Below are 18,254 nucleotides of genomic sequence, written 5' to 3'. Positions count from 1 at the left end.
TGATTGATAGCTCTGAAGAGAGCAGTGGTTCTCTAGCATAGCGTTCAAGCTCTGATAACGGAGAGACTGCCTCCTCAAGTGGGTCCATGACGCCCAAGTAACCTGACTGGGAGACAACTCCCAGTAGAGGCTGACAGACAATTCATAGAGGAGAGCTCTGACTGGCATCTGGTAGGTGCCCCTCTGGGATGAAGCTTCCAGAGGAAGGATCAGAGAGCAATAGTTGCTGTTCTGCAGCCTCCACTGGTGATACCCACACAGAGTCTGGAGTGGACCTCCAGCAAACTCCAACAGACCTGCAGCTGAGGGTCCTGACTGTTAGAAGGAAAATTAACAAACAGAAAGGAATAGCATAAACATCAACAAAAACGACATCCACATCAAAACTCCATCAGTAGGTCACCAATATCAAAGACCAAAGGTAGATAAAACCACAAAGATGGGGAGAAACCAGTGCAGAAACGCTGAAAATTCCAAAAACCAGAATGCCTCCTCCCCTCCAAAGGATCACAACTCCTCACCAGCAAGGGAACAAAACTGGATGGAGAATGAGTTTGATGAATTGACAGAAGTAGGCTTCAGAGGTGGGTAGTAATAAACTCCTCCAAGCTAAAAGATCATGTTCTAAACAATGCAAGGAAGCTAAGAACCTAGAAAAAAGGTTAGATGAAATGTTAACTAGAATAACCAGTGTAGAGAAGAACATAAATGACCTGATGGAGCTGAAAAACACAGCATGAGAACTTCATGAAGCATATACAAGTTTCAATAGCTGAATCTTTCAAGCGGAAGAAAGGATATCAGTGATTGAAGATCAACTTAATGAAATAAAGCAAGGACACAAGATTAGAGAAAAAAAAAATGAAAAGAAATGAACAAAGCCTCCAAGAAATATGGGACTATGTGAAATTACCAAATTAATGTTGGTATAACTGAAAGTGACAGGGAGAATGGAACCAAGCCAGAAAACACTCTTCCGGATTTATCCAGGAGAACCTCCCCAAACTAGCAAGGCAGTTCAACATTCACATTCAGGAAATACAGAGAACACCACAAAGATATTCCTTGAAAAGGGCAACCCCAAGACACATAATTGTCAGATTCACCAAGGCTGAAATGAAGGAAAAAATGTTAAGGGCAGCCAGAGAGAAAGGTCAGGTTACCCACGAAGGGAAACCCATCAGACTAGCAGTGGATTTCTCAGCAGAAATTCTACAAGCCAGAAGAGAGTGGGGGCCAATATTCAACATTGTTAAAGAAAAGAATTTTCAACCCAGAATTTCATATCCAGCCAAACTAAGCTTCATAAGTGAAGGAGAAATAAAATCCTTTACAGACAAGCAAATGATGAGAGATTTTGTCACCACCAGGCCTGCCTTACAAGAGCTCTTGAAGGAAGCATTAAACGTGGAAAGGAACAACCAGTACCAGCCACTGCAAAAACATGTCAGATTGTAAAGGCCATCGACACAATGAAGAAACTGTATTAACTAATGGGCAAAATAACCAGATAGCATCATCATGACAGGATCAAAATCACACATAACAATATTAACCTTAAATGTAACTGGGCTAAATGCCCCAGTTAAAAGACACAGACTGGCAAACCAGATAAAGAGTCAAGATCCATCAATGCGCTGTTTTCAGGAGACCCATCTCACATGCAAAGACACACATAGGCTCAAAATAAAGGGATGGAGGAAGATTACCAGGCAAATGGAAAACAAAACAAAACAAACAAACAAACAAACAAAAAACAGCAGGAGTTGCAATCCTAATCTCTGATAAAACAGACTTTAAACCAACAAAGGTCAAAAGAGACAAAGAAGGCCATTACATATTGGTAAAGGGATCAATGCAACAAGAATAGCTAACTATCCTAAATATATATGCACCCAATACAGGAGCACCCAGATTCATAAAGCAAGTTTTTAGAGACATACAAGGAGACTTAGACTCCCACATGATAATAGTGGGAGACTTTAACATCCTACTGTCAATATTAGACAGATCAAAGAGACAGAAAATTAACAAGGATATCCAGGACTTAATTCAGCTCTGGACCAAGTGGACCTAAGAGACATCTACAGAACTCTCCACCCCAAGTCAACAGAATATACATTCTTCTCAGCATCATATTGCACTTATTCTAAAATTGACCACATAATTGGAGTAAAACACTCCTTAGCAAATGTAAAAGAACAGAAATCACAATAAACTGTCTCTCAGACCACAGTGCAATCAAATCAGAGCTCAGGATTAAGAAACACTAAAAACCACAGAACCACAAGGAAACTGAACAATTTGCTCCTGAATGACTACTGGGTAAATAACAAAATGAAGACAGAAATAAAGATGTTCTTTGAAACCAATGAGAGCAAAGATACAACATACCAGAATCTCTGGGACACATTTAAAGTAGTGTGTAGAGGGAAATTTATAGCACTAAATGCCCACAAGAGAAAGCAGGAAAGATCTAAAATCGACACCTAACATCACAATGAAAAGAACTGAAGAAGCAAGAGCAAACAAATTCAAAATCTAGCAGAAGACAGGAAATAACTAAAATCAGAGCCAAAATGAAGGCACAAAATACCCTTCAAAAAATCAATAAATCCAGGAGCTGTTTTTTTGAAAAGATCAACAAAATAGATAGATGAATAAAGAAGAAAAGAGAGAAGAATCAAATAGATGCAATAAAAAATAATAAAGGGCGTATCACCGCCAATCCCAGAGAAACACAAACTACCATCAGAGAATACTATAAACACCTCTTTGGAAATAAGCTAGAAAATCTAGAAAAAATGGATAAATTCATGGACACATACACCCTCCAAAGACTAAACCAGGAAGAAGTCAAATCTCTGAATAGAACAATAACAGGTTCTGAAATTGAGGCAGTAATTAACAGCATACCAACCAAAAAAGTCCAGGACCAGATGGATTCACAGTCGAATTCTACCAGAGTTACAAAGAGGAATTGGTACCATTCCTTCTGAAACTATTCCAAATAATAGAAAAAGTGGGAATCCTCCCTAACTCATTTTATGAGGCCAACATTATCCTGATACCAAAACCTGGCAAAGACACAACAACAAAATAGAAAATTTTAGGTCAACATCCCTGAGGAATATTGATGCGAAAATTCTCAATAAAATATTGCCAAATGGAATCCAGCAGCACATCAAAAAGCTTATCCACCATGATCAAGTCAGCTTCATCCATGGGATGCAAGGCTGGTTCAACATACACAAATCAATAAACATAATCCATCACATAAACAGAACCAACGACAAAAACCACATGCTTATCTCAATAGATGCAGAAAAGGCCTCCAGCTTGATTCCATTCTCCCCATCACTTTCAGGTATACCAACAACCCTTCATGCTAAAAACTCTCAATAAACTAGGTATTGATGGAATGTATTTCAAAATAATAAGAACTATTTATGACAGAATCACAGTCAATATCATACTGAATGGGCAAAAACTGGAAGCATTCCCTTTGAAAACTGGCACAAAACAAGGATGCCCTCTCTTACCACTCCTATTCAACATAGTATTGGAAGCTCTGGCCAGGGCAATCAGGCAAGAGAAAGATATAAAGGGTATTCAATTAGGAAAAGAGGGAGTCAAATTGTCTCTGTTTGCAGATGACATGATTGTATATTTAGGAAACCCCATCATCTCAGCCCAAAATCTCTTTAAGCTGATAAGCAACTTCAGCAAAGTCTCAGGATACAAAATCAATGTGCAAAAATCACAAGCATTCTTATACACCAATAACAGACAGAGAGCCAAATCATGAATAAACCCTCATTCACAATTGCTACAAAGAGAATAAAATACCTAGGAATCCAACTTACAAGGGATGAGAAGGACCTCTTCATGGAGAACTACAAACCACTACTCAAGGAAATAAAAGAGGAAACAAACAAATGGAAGAATATTTCATGCTCATGGACAGGAAGAATCAATATCATGAAAATGACCATACTGCCCAAAGTAATTTAGAGATTCAATGCTATCCCCATCAAGCTACCACTGACTTTCTTCACAGAATTGGAAAAAACTACTTTTAATTTCATATGGAACCAAAAAAGAGCCTGCATAGCCAAGACAATCCTGGGCAAGAAGAACAAAGCTGGATGCATAACACTACCTGACTTCAAACTATACTACAAGACTACAGTAACCAAAACAGCATGGTACTGTCACGAAAACAGATATATAGACCAATGGAATAGAACAGAGACCTCAGAAATAACACCACACATCTACAACCATCTGATCTTTGACAATCCTGACAAAAACAAGCAATGGGGAAAGGATTCCCTATTTAATAAATGGTGTTGGGAAAACTGGCTAGCCATATGCAGAAAGCTGAAACTGGATCCCTTCCTTACACCTTATACAAAAATTAATTCAAGATGGAATAAAGACGTAAATGTAAGATCTAAAACCATAAAAACCCCAGGAAGAAAACGTAGGCAATAGCATTCAGGATATAGGCATGAGCAAAGACTTCATGACTAAAACACCAAAAGCAATGGCAACAAAAGCCAAAATAGACAAAAGGGATCTAATTAAACTAAAGAGCTTCTGCACAGCAAAAGAAACTACCGTCACAGTGAACAGGTAACCTACCGAATGGGAGAAAATGTTTGCAATCTATCCATCTGACAAAGGACTAATATCCAGAATCGGCAAAGAACAAATTTACAAGAAAAAAAGAAACAACCGCATCAAAAAATGGACAAAGGATATGAACAGACACTTCTCAAAGGAAGATATTTATGCAACCAAAAAACTTATGAAAAAATGCTCATCATTACTGGTCATTAGAGAAATGCAAATCAAAACCACAATGAGATACCATCTCACACCAGTTAGAATGGCAATCATTAAAAAGTTAGGAAACAACAGATGCTGGAGAGGATATGAAGAAATAAGAATACTTTTACACTGTTGGTGGGAGTGTAAATTAGCTCAACCATTGTGGAAGACAGTATGGTGATTTCTCAAGGATCTAGAACTAGAAATACCATTTGGTCCAGCAATCCTATCACTAGGTATATACCCAAAGGATTATAAATCATTCTACTGTAAAGACACATGCACACATATGTTTATTGCAGCACTGTTCACAATAGCAAAGTTTTGGAACCAACCCAAATGCCCATCAATGATAGACTGAATAAAGAAAATGTGGCACATATGCACCATGGAATACTATGCAGCCATAAAAAAGGAGTTCATGTCCTTTGTGGGGACATGGATGAAACTGGAATCCATCATTCTCAGCAAAGTCACAGAAGAAGAGAAAACCAAACACTGCATGTTCTCACTCATAAGTGGAAGTTGAACAATGAGAACAAAAGGACACAGGAAGGGGAGCATTACACACCGGGGCCTGTCAGGAAGTGGGGGGCTGGGAGAGGGATTTCAATAGGAGAAATACCTAATGTAAATGAAGAGTTGACGGGTGTAGCAAATCAACATGGCACACGAATACCTATGTAACAAACCTGTGCTTTCGGCACATGTGCCCCACAACTTAAAGTATAATAAAAAATAAAGAAAGAAAGAAAAGAAAAAAAGAAAAGAAAAGAAAGCTTTGAAGGGAAAACAGTACAAATATGGTAGATGTTAATCCAACCATCAGTAATCATTTTGAACATCAATAGTTTAAATGCACCATATAAGACAGAGACTGTCTGAGTAGATTTAAAAAAATACCAAACTATATATTGTCTGAAAGAAGCCCCTTTTAAGTATAAAGGCACATATAGTTTAGAATTAAATGAATAGAGAAAAATATGGCATGTTAACACTAATCAGAAGAAAATGGAATAGTTATATTAATTTCAGACAAAGATGACTTTAAAGCAAGGAAAGTTATCAGGGATATAGAAGAGCATTACATAATGATAAGGGGGTCAATTCTAATAACATATAACAATTCTTCATGTATACTCACCTAACGACAGTGTCAGAACAGGTGGGGCAAACACTGATAGCACTGCAAAGGAGAAATAGATGAATTCATCATTATAGCTAGAGACTTCAACATCTCTTTTTCAGAAATGGACACATCCAGCAAGCATAACATTAGTAAGGACCTAGTTGAAGTAAACAACACCATCAATCAACTGTGTATAACTGGCATCTACAGATTATTTTATCCAGCAACAGCTAATTACAAATTATTCTCAAACTCACATGAAACATGCATAGATATAGACCTTATTCAGGACCATATGTCACATCTTAACAAATTCAAAAGAATATAAATTAGGGAGTGTCTGCTTTCAAACCAAATGAAATTAAACTAGAAATCAAAAACAAAAAGATAATTGGAAACACCAAATCACAAAATGCACACAGATTAAGCCACATGCTTTTTAAAAAAGAAAATACAGGATCTCATTCTGTCACCCAGACTGAAGTTCAGTGGCATGATCATAGCTCACTGCATCCTCAAACTCCTGGGCTCAAGTAATCCTCCCGCTTCAGCCTCCTGAGTAGCTAGGACTACAGGCACACACCACCATACACGGCTAATTTTTTTTATAACTTTTATAGAGACAGGATCTTGCTGTTTTGCCCAGGCTGGTCAGCAACATGCTTTTAAATAACATGGGGGTCAAACAAGAAATCTCAAGAGAAAATTTAAAATATAAAATTTGTGAAATGCAGCAAAAGCAGTATTTAGAGGAAAATTTATAGGATTAAAATGCAAACATCAGTAAAAAGAAAATCTAAAATCAATATTCTAAGTTCCTATCTCAGAAAACTAGATAAAGAAGAGCAAATTAAATCCAAAGTAATCTGTAGGAAAAAAATAAGCATTAGAGCAAAAACCAAGTTAATAAAATTGAAAATAAGACATCAATAGAGAAAATCAATAAAATCAAAAGCTGGTTCTTTGAAAAGTTTGATAAAATTAATTAGCCTTTAGCCAGGTAAACTAGGAAAAAAAGAGAACAGAAACTACTAATATCAGAAAAGAAAGACGTGATATCATTATAGAGCCTATAAACATTAAAGGGATAATAAAGGAATACTGCAAACAACACTACACACACAAATGCGATAATCTAGATAAAATGGAACAATTTCTGGAAGAGCACAATTTGCCAAAACTCAGAGAAAAAGAATTAAACAATTTGAATAGAGCCATATTAAGGAAATTGAATTGATAATACACTTCCAAAACAGAAAGCACCAGGACCAAATAAGTTTACTGATGAATTCTACAAAATATTTAGAAAGAAATGATAGCAATTCTCTATAATTTCTTTCAGAGTAGAGGAGCAGAGGGAATATTTCCGAACTCATTTATGAGACCAATATTACTCTATACCCAACTGGAGAAAGACATTAGAAGAAATAAAAACTACAGATCAATCCATTTTATGACAACAGCTGTAAAAATTCTCAGTAAATTATATAAAACAATGTATATAAAATCCTACACCATGACCAAGTGGTATTTATCCTTGGTATACAAGTTTGGTTCAACATTTGAAAATCAATTTTTGTATTCTATCACATCAACAAGCTAATAAATAAAAACCACATGATCATATCAATAGATGCAAAAAACACATTTGACAAATTTTGACATTCATTCATAATAAAAAGGTTTAGTAAACTAGAAATGGAGGGGAACTTCCTCAACTTGAGAGAGAATATATACAAAAACCCTACAGCTAACCTACAGTTAGCATGATACCTAATGGTGAGAAACATAAAACTTCCCCAGTAATTTCAAGAACAAGGCAAGGATGTCTCTTCTCATCACATTTTATCGACATTGTACTGGAAGTCTAGCTAATACAAGACAGAAAAAGGAAAGGAAATAATAAGTATACAAGTTAAGAAGGAAGAAATGTAACTCTTTATGTAAAGGCAATATGATTATCTCAAAGAATTGATTTAAAACAAATAAAAATTACTCCTGGAACTACTAAGCAATTTTAGCAAGGCTCCAGGATACAAAGTTAATGTAAAAAAGTCAATAGAGGTCAGGTATGGTGGCTCACACCTGTAATCCCAGCATTTTGGGAGGCCAAGGTGAGCAGATTGCTTGAGCCTAGGAGTTGGAGACCAGCCTGGTCAACATGGAGAAACTCTGTCTCTACTAAAAAAAAAAAAAAAAAAAAAAAAAAGAAAATGTTGCTAGGTGTGGTGGTGTCTGCTTGTAGCCCCAGCTACTCGAGAGGCTGAGGTGGGAGGATCACCTGAACCCAAGATGCAGAGGTTGCAGTGAGCTGAGATTGCATCACACCACTGCACTCCAGCCTAGACCATAGAGCAAGACTCTGTATCAAAAAAAAATGAATATATAAATGGTCAATAACTTTTCCATATACCAGCAATGAACAAGGGGAATTTGAAATTAAAAACGCAATAACATTTACATTAGCACACCCCAGAAAGTACTTAAGTATAAATCTTACAAAATATGTACAAGATTTATATGAGGGAACCTACAAAATTCTAATGAAAGCTATCAAAGAAGAACTAAATAAATGGAGAGATATTCCATATTCATGGATAGAAAGTATCAACATTTTCAAGATGTCAGTTCTTCGCAACTTGGTCTATAGATTTGAGATAATTACAATGAAAATCCAAGTTACTTTGTGGATATTGACAAATTGATTCTAAAGTTTATGGGGGGTGGGAAAAAAATCTAGAATAGTCAACATGACATTGAAGAAAAGAACAAAGTTAGAGACTGGCACTACCTGACTTTAAAACTTACTACAAAGCTACAGTAATCAACACAGTGTGATATTGATGAAAGAATATACAAGTAGATCAATAGAACAGAATAGAGATCCCAGAAACAGACTCATATAAATACAGTCAACTGATCTTTGTCAAAAGAGCAATGTAATGGATAAAAGATACTCTTTTCAACAAATGATGCTGGAATAACTGGACATCCAGCTGCAAAATAAATAAATAAATAAATAAATAAATAAATAAATAATAAAAATCTAAACAGAAATCTTACACCCTTCAGAAAAATCAAGTTAATATGAATCATACACCTAAATGTTAACCACAAAACTAGAAAACACCTAGAATATAACATAAGAGATAACCTAGATGACCTTGGATGAACAGTGACTTTTTAGATAAAACATCAAAAGCATCATCCATGATGGAAATCATTGATAAGATGGACTTCATCAAAATTAAAAACTGCTCTGTGAAAGACAATTTCAAGCGAATGGGAAGAGAAGTCACAGACTGGAGAAAATATTTGTTAAAGACACATCTGATAAAGGGCTGTTATGTAAAATATACAAAAACCCTTGAAACTCAAGAATAAGAAAACACACAATCTTTAAAACTGGACCAAAGACTCAGACACCTCACCAAGAAAAAACATGAATGCAAATAAGCATGTGAAAAGATGCTTCGCTTCATATGTCATCAGAGAAATGCAAATTAAATGATGAGATACCATTACACACATATTAGACTGTCCAAAACCTGGAACACCAGTAATACAAAATGTTGACAAGGAGACCAAGTAACAGGAACTTTCATTCATTGCGGTGGGGATGCAAAATGGTATAGCTACTGTTGAAGAGAGTTTGGCAGTGTCTACAAAACTGAACATACTCTTACATACAACTTAGCAAATGCATTTCTTGGCATTTACGCAAACGAGTTGGAAAGTTATGTCCGCGTGCGCGCGCGCACACACACACACACGCAAATGCACATGAATGTTTATAATAGCTTTATTCCTAGTTGCCAAAACTTGGAAACAATCAAGATATCTTCAGTGGATGAATAAATTAATAAACTGTGGTACACTCAGACATTAGAATATTATTCAGTGCTAAAAAATGAGCTATAAAGATATGGAGGAATGCATATTATATATATTATATTAAGTACATATTATTAAATGAAAGATGCCAATGTGAAAAATCTATATGCTGTATGATTCCAACACGGTCTTCTGGAAAGGCAAAACTATGTAGACTAAAAGATCAGTGGTTGCCAGGGAGTGCAGAAAGTAAGAAATAAATACATGGAGCACAGATGATTTTAAAGGCAGTGAAAATACTCCATATGGTACTGTAATTATGCATACGTATCTTCATATTTACGTTTGTCTAAACACATAGAATGTACAATACCAAGAACAAACTGTAATGTACACTACAGACTTTGGGTGATTATGATGTGTCAACGTAGGTTCATCAATTGCAACAAATGTACCACCCTGGTAAAGAATGTTGATAATACGGAAAGCTATGCATGTGTAGGGGCATGGAGTATGGGAAATCTATGTTCTTCCCTTTAATTTTGCTATGAACCTAAAAATACTCTAAAAAAAAAAGTAAACAAAAGAGTGGGTTCTCAGTAACTATTAATATTTCCCCCAAGCCTGGCTCAGCACTATGTATCATTATGAAGATGGCTTTGTTTTGATCTTCCTAAACGTGTAGAACTTTACATTATTTTCAAAGGCAATTTAATACAGATGTTGGTGCCAGGGCATTTAAACGAATATTTTAAAAAATTTCTATGAGGCTAAGGAAAGTTAGAGATTCCATCACATTCATAATATGTTATGAGCTACCATAAATATTATAAAATGTCAATCTAAAGAAATTCTACTTCTTTTCCAGAAATTTCCAGAGCTCACTTGGAAAAAATACTTTTTTCTAGATATGAAGCTCCTGATATTAGGTAAAGAAACCTAATCAGTTGCTTAAGCAATAAAAGAGAAAGTGAGAAACAGGACCTGAAGGGTATTCTAAGGATAAAGGAGCAAGGGTTTTTCATTTTTTCTCAAAAGAGAAAGACAAGGAATTACAAAATATCTAGGAACAATGAGACCCATTTAGGAATTCTTTTTAAATCACTCGTATTTGAATTTACAAGAAAAACGTTCCCATGAGTCATAAAAAATGAGTGTAATACTGTGTGGAATCTTGATTTGTCTATGGATTTAAATGAATTCCTGATGTGTCACGTAATCAAATGTGGTTTGTACTACGTGATGTAAACAGCCCTAGAATCCCCCTTCTTACTGAGAACTTAATGACTGAATCCTCAGCTCTGAGAAGACACAGGCTACACAAATCTTGAAAGCACCGGATTCACCAGCCCATGTTCAGAAAGCCATTTCTCATAGCTGGAAGTCAGCCAGCCATCCTGGGCTCTGGAAAACGTGGTGACACTTACAGTGAGATTTGAGCAACTTGTGCAGAAGTGGGACTCAGGATACAATGTCTATATGCTCAAGACTTACCATCCCCAAACACCATTTAGTTCACTTTTTACACTCATCATCTCACTAAGAGAGAAAATGGAAATGTGAAAAAACGGCATGAAGAAATAAGACAGCAGTGAATAGAAAGCCCCAGAATCAGACTTGACCTGTCTTCATCTTTTTACCTGGGCCAACCTGACTAAAAGTTAAAGTTTCTGAAGGGAAAACAAAGATGACCATGTCTAAATATCATAAATATTTAGACAAGCATTAAATATGGCAGCATTAACAATGATTGTATCTAGCTCCTGTTTTGTAGGTGGAAAAATGGAGACAAAAATGTTAAGTAATGTGGCTTTCATAGTACCTACAAAAATGAGGACTCCAAGGTGAGGAATTCACTTCTCTGAATTATGTGGACAAATAAATAAGTTTATACTTGGAAAAAATACAAAATACAGCCCAGATAAAAAGCAAATAGCCTTTAGATAACTACAGAACCCAAAGTGTTAATACCTGTTTTCGAATTCTGTGACTTACTGATTCTTAGTCTATCTACCTTGTTTGGTAGAACGTATCAGCAATGCATTTGTGGGCATTTATCTCCACATTCCTCCTGAATGAAGGCCAGAGGTAAATGAGAGGAATCAGGAAGCAGGAGAAAACGTAAAGTAAGGATTTCCATTTGAAATTCTAGAACTTAGACATAAAAGGTTTTTGTGTAGTGTTGCCATGTACAATGTATATTTGTTGTGTTTTAGCTGTCTGTATCTGTTGCTCTTTGATTTGGAAACACTTTCTCAATCCCTTGAGTGAATTTTCACTCCATTGCTGTGTGTGCTGGCTTCGCGGGATTATTAGTCCAGGTGTCACTATTCAAGTGGTGGGCCTATGACTCCAGTTAGGCTAATTGTATTCTCCCTTGAAGGACTTGGAATCTTGAGTCAAGATGCAAAGACCTAAAACTCTGACAGGTGTTTAATTTTAAGATGGATGAAATTGAGGCCGGGTGTGGCAGCTCATGCCCATAATCCTAGCACTTTTGGAGGCCAAGGTGGGTGGATCACCTGAGGTCAGAAGTTTGAGACCAGCCTGGCCAATGTGGTGAAACCCTGACTCCACTGAAAATACAAAAATTAGCCAGGCGTGGTGGTGCACACCTATAATCCCAGCTTCTCTGTAGACTGCGACGAGAGAATCGCTTGAACCCGTGACGTGGAGGTTGCAGTGAGCCAAAATGGTGCCACTGCACACCAGCCTGGGTGACAGAGCAGGACTCTGTTTCCAAAAAAAATTTTAAAGAGCTGGAAATTGCCCACCATATCCTGCCACTTGAACTCCTAGTGCCTATCTCTCTCTGGGTCTACACTTTCCCCTTTTGTTCTAGAAAGCTAGCCAGTATCATTTCAATTAATGTATTAATATTTTTCATTTAAATCTCAGTCTTCAAGTTGCTCACAACTTAGTAGGGAAGATGTTGGCTCTCAAGATCTTAGCACACTGTCTGACACTTAGAAGGCCTTCAGTAAATACTTTTTGAATGACTGTTACGATCAAGGTAAATGTTGGCTACCATTGAAGCATATAGATTATGATCTTACATCGTCCTGGGGTAGGCGTAGGGAAAGCTTACCAGAGGAGTGTGGTTGAAAAGTCATATTTTTAACCTCCCACAGTGCCTTATAGAGAATAGGTACTCAATAAATGTTTGAATTAAAAACACAAAATCCTCCAAAAATATGTTTCAGTAAATCTCAAACTGATACAGTTTTACTAAATTTTGTTGCAACTGCTATTTCAGAATGTTTGTATCTCTCCAAAATTCATACGTTGGAGTCTATTCCCCAATGTGGTAGAATTGAGGCTTTGTGGGGTTGATTAGGTTATGAGGGTTCAATCCTAATGAATGGGGTTAGTTCCTTTATAAAAGAGGCCTGAGGGAAATTGTTTGCCTCTCTGGCCACATGAGGACATAAACATGGCAACAAGGCACCATCTTTAAAGTAGAGAGCAAGCCTCACCAGACACTGAATCTGGAGGTGCCTTGATCTTGGACCTTCCAGCCTTAAGAACTGTGAGCAATAAATTTGTGCTACTCACAAATTACCTTGTCTAAGATATTTTGTTCTAGCAGCCCTAACAAAGACAACAACCTTCTAAGATTTGTTTTATTATACTGAATGAGACAACATAGATGGAGAAAAAAATTAAATCCTGCCAAAGTTGGGAGTTTTCATATCTTTTTCACTTTTGCCATCAAGTAATATTACCATCTCCTGAAAGCAACAGAGCTGAGTTCTTTCTCATCTAGGTCTAAGGAATAACAAACATCCCTGCTTTCTTTGAGTGCCAGAGTCAGTAACAGAAAAAACTGGTGCAAATTCTCAGGAGGAAATGCTAATTTGACCCCTCTCCACAAAATGTTGACACTTGACAGCTCTATGTTTTTAAAATCTGATACCAAGGGTATTATCAGGATATAAGAGGTCTTTTTGAGTTAAAAACAGGGCTTGGAGTTCTTTGATGAGAACCAAAAGGCGGTCTGGGAACTGGAAATGTTTACTGGACCTACATTAAGATTTGGAGAACTGTGCATGATACATATTTTTTTTTTTTTTTTTTTTTTGCCCATAACCTTCACAGTCTTTGTTTCTCGGCCTAAAATAACATTTTTCTTCTCTTTTGCTACCAAAGTGGAAGCATTTTGGGAAACTGTATATTTATGGAAGATATATCAATAAAGACTTTAGAGCAGAATATTGCCAAGACTGCCACTTTGGGATAGTGCAAATAAATTAAAATAGTATTCTTAACACAAGCAAAAAAAAAAAAAAATAAAGTAGAATTCCTTCTATTCTTCTTAGACATCTCTGAGTTTTATAAGCCTTGAGTATTAGACTGGCAAAGTATCCAAAGGAAGATTTAGATAATTTGGGACATGCCTTAATGGCATACAGTTTAAGCCTCAGGATTTTGTCATTTGGGACAATTGATGTGATAGGGTATGTCAGTTCTAGGACCAAACCAATGAACAAGAGTCAAAGCATATGAGTTTGACTTTTTTACATGAGAAAATCATGTCATTTCTAAGTTTTGATTTCTTCAACTGTAAAAAGCTAGTAATAACTTTACATAGGGTTATTGTAAGGATTAAATAAAATAATATATATGAAAGTATTTTATCCACTGTAAGTCACTATACAATGATAATGATGACAATGATACTGATAATAATGACAATGATACTGATAATAATGGTGATAAACTGAAAGCAGCAAAAGAAATCACTTCAGAAGAAAGGATGTCTTTACAAATAGGGGAAAGAATTCAATCCACATTAAAATCGTCACGTTTATCTAGAGAGTATCTGCTATCTTTGTTGAGCATCTCTTTGTTGTGCCTTTTCCTGCCAAAATTGAAGTTTTCTTCTACCATTCTTTGTTTCCTCTCCTACCTTCTAGATGAGAGCTTGAAGCCCAAGCACAAGAAAAGAGAACAGCGTATGGGAGAACATAGAGGCAGTGCTGTGGACATAAATCAGAACCAGGGTGGTCCCAGTTCTGCCCTTTGAACATGACAGTATCTATTCCAGGAAGGAAGGGGAGCAACAGGACAAGGGCTCTGGGATCCTGAGGAAGTTAAAGCTAGCAGTGGTTCTACAGCTTCCTAACTATCTTCTGACTCCACTTATTTTGCCTTAAGGTGTCATCCTGGATCTTCTCAGGCAGTGACGACAAAGCTGACGAGTCTACTCCTGAGATGCTATAGTAGATGCAGGCCAAATAACCTTTACCTCCCCTTTCTAGGTCCGTCCAATAGCAGAAATCTAGTATCTTTCACTCTCCAAGGGAATTTTCAGTGATCTTGGAAATTGCACAGCCCCCAAATGTCCTGGATGCTACCAATTACCAGTTTCAGGCCTTTTACTATCGCCTCTTATGGCTTCATCCTCACATTTTTCTCCCTCAGTACTTCAAAGTTTCTCTCTTGTTGCCATTACATCTGCTACTAGCTTTGTAAAAATACGCAATATACAGTGCACTGATTTTTGTCAGACCCAATAGTTTCATTTATAAATAATAAAAATAAAGAAAGAACCAGAAAAAAGATTCAGATGTATAATTAAGGACTCTTAATTTTTCCATTTGCTCTACTTGATATTACTAAAATTTAGATATCTGAAGATTTAGCCAACCAATCTCTAGATATGTCAACAATCACAAAACAGATGTTCACAGAGTACAAACCGTTTTATTAAGTGAAGAAGATTATTAAAAACAGGCAGCTCCCACCTTCAAATATTTTAGGAATCTCTTACCGACTTAACATAATTAAAATTCCCACTGGGTTTCAATATTCAAATGCCATTTTGTGAAACTTGGGGTTATCCATGTTAACATTTAAAAATACTTTTCATTCATATTATAAATTAATAAATTTGTTTCAATACAGATAAATAGAAAGACTACCCATAGTCTTCCCATCAAGAAAGAGTTAACTGCTCAGAAAAATTTGGTGCAATTATCTTCTTCTGTGTGTGTTATTTTTCAGAGTTTAGCACGTACAATATACACATTTTATTATCTTTTTTAACCTGTTTTGTCATAAATCTTTTCCATCTATTAGAGAATTTTTATAAATATAGTTTTAATGAATGTTTATTAAATAAGTTATACATTATTATATATTATTAATAAAATAATGGACTTTACAAATACATTTGTGGAAATTCTCTAATTTTATATAATATAAAAAATTTATGTAATATTTGTAAGTGAAAGTTACATCCAGAAGTGACTTTTTGCTCTTTTGAATAGTTAATATGATTAATATTTCTGTACCTAAGTATGTCTTCATCTTGAATTACTTTCTTAGAATATATTTCCCAAATTGAAATACTAGATGAAGTCATTAGAAGTTATGCTTTGTGTAATAATTTTTTGGTGATCTTAATACATAGAAACATAGCAAATTTTAAATCCTAGGCTAATTTCAAATCAATCCGTATTGAGGTCATCAAAGAATAGGACTTGCTTTTAATAATAGATAATATTATTGAGCATTTTATGTGACTCTTCTAAATCCTACTTATTCCTCCCAACAGTCCTGACATGAAGGCCCTATTATTAACCCAGTTTAGCAGAAGAGAACAGCAAAGCCCAGAGAGTTGAAATAACTGGCCCAAGGTCACAGCTAGGGATAGAGTTACATTTGAACCCATGCAACCTGATTCCAGGACCTTTATTCTTAACTACCACCTGCCCTCTAATAAGAAAGCAATTCTTCAGCTCTCAAGGCAGAAAAGTACCAAACCTTTCCCCTATAAAATGTGAACTTATTATTTATTATCTGCTTCCTTTCATTAAAAAGAATAATCTCCCTTGGAAGCCAGCAGAGTAAAATTAAAGCAATTACAAGAGTACACTGGCCAGAGAAGCTGTGTTAAAACGTTGCTAGAACAAGCTGATGTTTATGGGAAGAAAATTTCAGGGGAAATCCCATTTATTAGTCCATTCTCACACTGCTATAAAGAAATATCTGACACTTGGTAATTTATGAAGAGTTTTAATTGACTCACAGTTCTGCAGGCTGTACAGGAAGCATGGCCTCAGGAAACTTACGATCATGGCAGAAAGCGAAGGGGAAACAAGCATGTGTTACCATGGTGGAGTGGAAGACAGAGAGAAGAAGAAGGAAGTGCCACATACTTTTAAACAATCGTATCTCGTGAAAACTCACTCACTATCACGAGAACAACAAAGGGGAACTCCACCCCACAATGCAACCACCTCCCACCAGGTCCCTCACCCAACACTAGAAATTCAACATGAGATTTGGGTGGGTACACAGGGTCAAACCATATCACCCCATTTTCGAGGGACATGCTAGAGGAAACTCCAAAGTATTCAGACATTGCTCTCAGCTAATGTCTCTGAGCTTAACTGAATATAAGTGGCAAAAGAAAGAAAGGCTTAATTTGGAGTGAGTGTGGGAACCAGAAAATAAAAGAGTTAGTCAAGCCGGAAAAGTTCATCCGCTGACCTGTTGAGTGCCCCTATAACAAAGGCCTTGTCTTTTTAGTTATTATACCCCATTATCAAACACACTGTCTGGCACATAGAAATCCTTCAATAAATCATTGCTGAACAAAAATGAACTGTGCTAGGCTGAGTGCGGCATCTCACATCTGTAATCCCAGCACTTTGGGAGGTCGAGGCAGGTGGATCACCTGAAGTCAGGAGTTTGAGAGCAGCCTGGCCAACATGGGGAAACCCTGTCTCTACCAAAAATAAAACAATTAGGTGAGCATGGTGGCATACACCTGTAATCCCAGCTACTCAGGAGGTTGAGGCAGAAGAATCACTTGAACACAGGAGGTAGAGGTTGCAGTGAGCTGAGATCATGCCGCTGTACTCCAGCCTGGGCAACAGAGTGAGACTTTGTCTCAAAAAAAGTAATAAAATAAAAATAACTTTGCTGCTTGCCAAAGGGCCTCCAAGGTCAACTCTCCAATAGAGGACAAGTGAAAAACATTCCATGTAGACATTAACAGTATGAGAGTAAAGGAATGGGTTTGTAGAAGGATATTTCACCTGCAGGAGGAGTGAGTGAAAGTGGAAATAATGCACAAAAACCACATAATTATCTCAATAGATGCAGAAAAGGCCTTCAACAAAATTCAACACCCCTTCATGCTAAAAACTCACAATAAACTAGGTATCTATGGAACGTATCTCTATTTATGACAAACCCACAGCCAATATCGTACTGAATGGGCAAAAACTGGAAGCATTCCCTTTGAAAACCAGCACAAGACAAGGATGACCTCTCTCACCACTCCTATTCAACATAGTATTGGAAGTTGTGGCCAGAACAATTAGGCAAGAGAAATAAATAAAGGGTATTCAAATAGGAAGAAAGGAAGTCAAATCACCTCTGTTTGCAGATGACATGATTATATATTTAGAAAACCCCATTGTCTCAGCCTAAAATCTCCTTA

Source organism: Chlorocebus sabaeus, chromosome 15 (genome assembly GCF_047675955.1).
Source record: "Chlorocebus sabaeus isolate Y175 chromosome 15, mChlSab1.0.hap1, whole genome shotgun sequence".
In the NCBI taxonomy this organism is placed as follows: domain Eukaryota; kingdom Metazoa; phylum Chordata; class Mammalia; order Primates; family Cercopithecidae; genus Chlorocebus; species Chlorocebus sabaeus.
The sequence above is the reverse complement of the archived record's forward strand: the minus strand, read 5'-3'. Positions refer to the sequence as shown.